This window comes from Musca domestica, unplaced genomic scaffold (assembly GCF_030504385.1).
Source record: "Musca domestica strain aabys unplaced genomic scaffold, Musca_domestica.polishedcontigs.V.1.1 60, whole genome shotgun sequence".
NCBI lineage: Eukaryota > Metazoa > Arthropoda > Insecta > Diptera > Muscidae > Musca > Musca domestica.
Window position 1 is genome coordinate 2728826 of NW_026712364.1, and position 6000 is coordinate 2734825.

Sequence of the window (6000 nt, forward strand, 5' to 3'; positions counted from 1 at the left end):
GTGGATTACCTCAAGCAAGCGCTTCAAACTACCGCAGAACAACATTCGGGCAGCGTGTGACGGTTTCATTAGCCGTTTGAAGGCCATCATTCGTGCCAAAGGTGATCAATTCGAACAAATCTAAACTTATTCTAAAATTCGACATTTTTTGCTTTCATTCAATAAAATTAAAAAAAAAATTATGGATTTTGACTTAGTTGCAGTTTTTTATCTCATCCTTAGTACTTTTCATACAATAACAGTACACATTTTCAAAACCAACTCAGTATCATAATTCCAGATACCTCAATAACAAATTTGAGGACTCCAGTTCTGTCCCTTTACCCAATACCAAATTTAGTAGCGTTTAGTAATTTTCATTCAAATATAGAACGCAGTTGCAAACCACCACCAAATCTCAAACACAGATACCAGTAGTCTAAATATTAAATTTTAAAAGTTTATCTCTATATCTTCATCCAAGACTAAATATAGTACCATTCAATACTTTCCGTACAATTATAGTACACATTTCCGAAACCACCGTCTTATGTCCAGTCTACACAGCGACATTTGTACCAAATTTCAGATTTTAAATACAATCCTTTCATCCAATACCAAATTGTACCAAATATAGTACTTTTTACTATTTTTGGTGAAATCCTACCACCATCAGGGAACCCATTACAAAATTTCAGCTTCATCTGTTCACCCTTAATTCCAAATATTGTTCCATTTGCACACATTTCCAAAACCACCTTCATATATTAAACACATAATACCAATAGGCGCAATTTTAGAATATTTGTACCATTTCAGAACTTTTCGTGACCTTAAAGTTCAGTTTTCAAAAACATTTCGGTGCATCTATCCTGCACTCCATCAGTGACTTGCAGCACAAATTTCTAGCTCATTCGTTTGCCCCATACAAAGTATTCCATTTTAGTACTTTTCGTAACTTTTTTGTACAAACTTCTAAAAACTCAGCCTTATCACATTCCTATGCACCAAGAGTTTCCCTCGTTCATAATTTCAAGATTCCATTACTCTGTTACACATATAGATTACCACCAAATCTTTAAAAAAATCGGAATTTTTTAGCCACTGAAAAAATCCAAAGTTGTTATATAGCCTGAAAGTAGTTGGAATTTTATTTTTAACAAAATTTTTAAAAAATTATTGTTAAAAATTCGCAAATATATTAACAGTCTGAAAGTCGTTTCAAAAAATTTTCATAAAATCCACAATTCAAACATCCCGTAACTTAAGACCAACAATGAACCTTATTTGAATGCGTATCATATATAGTGTTAGTGCATGATATAACTTTTAATTGTATTTAAAAATATTTATTGAAGCAACCGGACCGAGTTTCACCAAATGGTAAAATTCGGTTAAATATATAAAAAATCTATACAATTTGGGCTGATATTACAAATATTGTGTATCGAAGGTGTATAAAAATCTGTCCCTATCTCTATAAAATTTGGCAGAGGTATTTTCGAGCTGCATCTGATGTCCGGTGTCATATATCATTGTTATGGAGGGCATATTACGCATGTGAGAGGCTTAAACTCCTAATCGAATGAAACATATATGTATGTGGGAGCTATATCTATGTCCGATTTTCTGCAAATTTCATGTACTCGCCTCAAGCCTGAATTCGGTAGGAAGTAACAAAGTTCAGGTTATATGGGCTGATATTGACCATTTGGTCCACAATTAACGAAATCGGTTGAAGGTATGTATATAGAAGCTATATCTAAATTTGAACCGATTCTCACCAATTACAACAGGGTTCGTCGTTTGCCAAAGAAATATTGTTTGGAAAATTTCATCTCAATCGGATAAAAAATGCGACCTGCATTTTTTTACGAAAATAAATGGACGGACCGATTGACATGCATAAATCGACTCAGAATGTGTTTTTATGAAGATCCTCAAAAGTAACTATGGGGCTATCTCGTTTCCTTCTCCATGTTACAAAAAATTGCACATAGATATAATACGACCACAATAACTATACCCTTACAAATATGGTGGACCCTTATTCTACCAGAAAGTGATTAAAAATATTTTAAACAAATCCACGTTGTAGATCGTACAGCCCTGAAAAAATGCATAGTATGTGGTAAATGTTAAAAAGTAAAATGGATAAAAATTGTGCTAAATCAGAGAGTTCTCATTATGCTGGATTTGTACTGACCTTGTGTGGCGGAGGTAGTAGGAAAAATTAACCCATTTTTCTGTTTTTACAAATCTAAGTTTGGATCAACAGATTTTGTTTCACCAAGCACCCCTACACATCCCATTTTCAATCTCTATTCATCTAATAATAATTCATCATATGGACTTTATGGTTGGTCCCTTACAAATGTCATGTCACAAATGACATTTTGGTAGAATAGAGCGATATGTTCAATTTTCGGGCAAGTTCCACTATTGGCAAAATAGTTGCCTGTACATCTATGAAGAAGGTATGATTTTTCAAAATATTAACCCTTATGACGAGGTACTATACGAAATCTTCCTTTTTATTACGACGGCTAAACGGTATGATCAGTCTTCCACTGCAATTGTTTTTTGTATGACTCATGATTTTTACAAATGTTTAGCGTTAATGAGCAATTTGAAGTATTATTTGGATGTACGGACATTAAAAAGTCAGATATTAAATTATTAAAAAAAACCAAGAACTTTTAAAACTACACCATTTTTAGATTTGTATTTTTGGGAGATTAGAACATAGAATATACTTTTTTCACAACCGTATGTTTTTGAAAAAATGTCCACCAGAAAAAAAGTTTTTATATAAAGTACATTAGCCCCATGATTTGTATATGCAATGAATCAAATGTACGGACAAATTTACAATTCCGAAAAACGATTTTCATCACTTAAATATGTTACAAAATATCAATTTATCATTAAAACCTCTTAACTACACTGCTATTTGGATGTTAACCCCAAAATAATAGATAATTAAGAGGAATTAACGAACAACAATTAAAATTAAAAACAAGTAAGCAAAGGCTACAGTCGAGCGGGGCCGACCGTTGAATACCCTACAACACTATAATAAACGATACGGTTTATATAGGCGAGATACTCGAAAGAATTCCACAAGATATTGTTGCAAATAATAAAAGAAAACCATCAGGTTTCGTTCTCTAATTTTCGAATAATAGCAACTTAAGCTAATTTGCTCATTTCCAATTTATTGGTAGATGTTGCACGTAAATGGTCTTCCTAGATCTGGAACCAATATTTCCCAAAGACCTATAATCTCTCAAAAGTGGCAAAAGATTAACATTTATTATTGGTTTTTGATTGAAACGCATCTATATGAGATACAGAAATTTGACTATATTCTTCAACGAAATCAGCATTAACGACATAGTCAGAAGTGCGTCTTTCCTGTATTTGTGAATTCTACAAAGAGTCGTTGGAATGGACATTTTCGTATTTTGTCTACAAAAGTTTGCAAACTATTTCACACATTGTATATTTTGGGTTGGCCATCCGAAACTGCTTGGCTTTTGCAATGTACGTTAACCCCCATTAAAATGTGCGTGAGGAACGGGCGATAATTACGACCTGCCGAAAAATTTGCAGTTTTTTGGTCCATTTCAACCCCTAAATATATGGCGATCATCTCCAAAAAGAGTAGGCTACTATTCTGACCCTCATCTTATCCCCATGCGAAATTTCGTAAGGATCGGGCCATAAATGAGATCTGTGTATGATATACTGATATCCTAACTACTTAGTTTTGTTAGCTGTAGAAATATTACCAAATGTTTAATTCAAAATGAAAATTTGCCAAAAATATGACAAAATTGAAAAAATATGAGAAAATGTTACAAAATCAATATTTTCATCTTTAGAGAGATATTTTTGTGCGATTTTTTAGACGTTTTTTTTTCCTGCCAAGAGGCCATTCTGATTTAATGAGAACTGTCGAAATCAGTTAAGCCGTTCTCGACATATATGAGATCTTTCAAGCATATCTTCTTTGATAGACATATATATCGCATATATTTTGGTATATATCCGATTTGTTGGATCTTAACATCAATGTAAAGATCAGAAGTAACCTTGTCATGGCTTTGTGATTTCGCCGGGATTTAAAATATTCGCGGTTTAATGAAAAATTTTGAATTTTTTAAACAAAAAAGATATGGTCTATTTTAGACGCTAAATATTATCCGATGACCACCCAAATTGGTAGGCTTCTTCCCCGCCTTAACGTCTAGCTACATGCGAAATCCTGCGTCGATTGGTCTATAATTGCGACCTGTATAGCTACTGCAAAATCCGACATTTTTTCAGTATTTGGTCCATTTCAACCCCTAAACATTTGGCGAACATCTCCAAAAGAAATAGGGTTCTATTCTGACCCCAGTCCCACCTCCATTCTAAATTTCGGAAAGATCGGGCCATAATTGCGACCTGTAGCGTGATTACAAATTAACATGGACAGACGGACGGACGGACATACATAGCTAGATCGACTCAGCTCGGCGAGCTAGGAAGATCCATATATACTTTCCTATATGGGAAACCAATATTTCGAGGTGTTACATAAATTCTGGCCCAATCAAACTTATAATACCCCCAACACATAGTGTTGTAGGGTATAATTAAACAAAAAACATTTTATCATAACATCAACATCAAAGGGTGTAGCATAATAACATTAACCATATAAAATGCACACATAGAGCGAGCGATAACCTCTTTAATTGGCGATCGACACGCTCCGTGAATTTTAAAATACGCAAACGAATTAAATATTTAGTTAAAATGTGTATAAGTGGTACATAATTGTTCGAATCCAAATGAAAAAGGTGGGGAATCCCAAACTTGTGTGTGTGTGTGTTTTGAATAATCATGTGTACGTATATTACAAACGTAGTACAATGTGTGAGATATGAGATAAAGTCAGGGCGAATAACCAACCATCTCGATTACCAGAATAGCAAAGGCAATTGTTGATTTAATTAAAAACGTTACATTAAGATTTAATCTGGTCATTTGAGTGCAAAATGTTGTGAAGGTATTTCGAAAATCGAGATCGATACATCGTTACGTAAATACAGGGTGAGATGAAAAAACGGCAACCAACTTCAGATTGCTGTCATTTTTAAGTCACTCGGCCGACAGCTGTTAAAAGTATTCCAGTGGAAGTTCATCACATTGTTTACAAGCGTACAAAAGCACTTTGGTGAGAATTTTCCAAAAAGTTATTCGTGATGGAATTCAAGCGTGATAGTGTGATTTCTCTATATTTGGCTGGAAACCCACAAGTGGCTATAGTTAGAGCACTCTAGCATTTAAATGTGAATAAATCTTTTGTGTCCCGTACCATCGCTCGTTACCGTGATACTGGTAGTGTAGCCCGACGTCAAAGAAGTGGACGAAAGAAAACAGCAATATCAGCAGAAATGGTTCGAAAAGTAAAGAAGAGACTTGATCGAAACACGCGTCACAGTGGCTGAAAAGTGCATTGTGATCTGAACATATTGCACTATTCCATTCGGCAAATATTGAAAAATGAGCTCGGGATAAAGCCATTGAAATTCCAAAATGTGCAAGAACTTACACCGCAACAGAAAGAAAATAGACTCAAAAGAGCTAAAGAGTTGCTTCGCTTCGCCGAATTTGGTTTTCTCCGATGAAAAAATATTCGTCGCCCAGCAGTTTGTAAACAAAAAAATTTACTTGCCAAAGAGGTCAGCTGAAAATGTGTACCTTCGGCCTTGGTGAGGGTGTGGACCGCCTTAACAGCCGATGGTCGCTCTCCGCTCGTATTAATCTACCGTGGCATTAGAATAAATGCGGAATATTATAGGGAAAATAATTTTGGCCACTGAACGTAGACATTCCTACAGGACTCAGCACCATCGCACAATGGCCACCAAAATCTTCAGATACCAATCCGTTGGACTATTGTGTCTGGAGTATTTTGGAAAGCAAGGTTGGCACCAAAAATATCAAAGTTTCGATCACCTTAAGCAA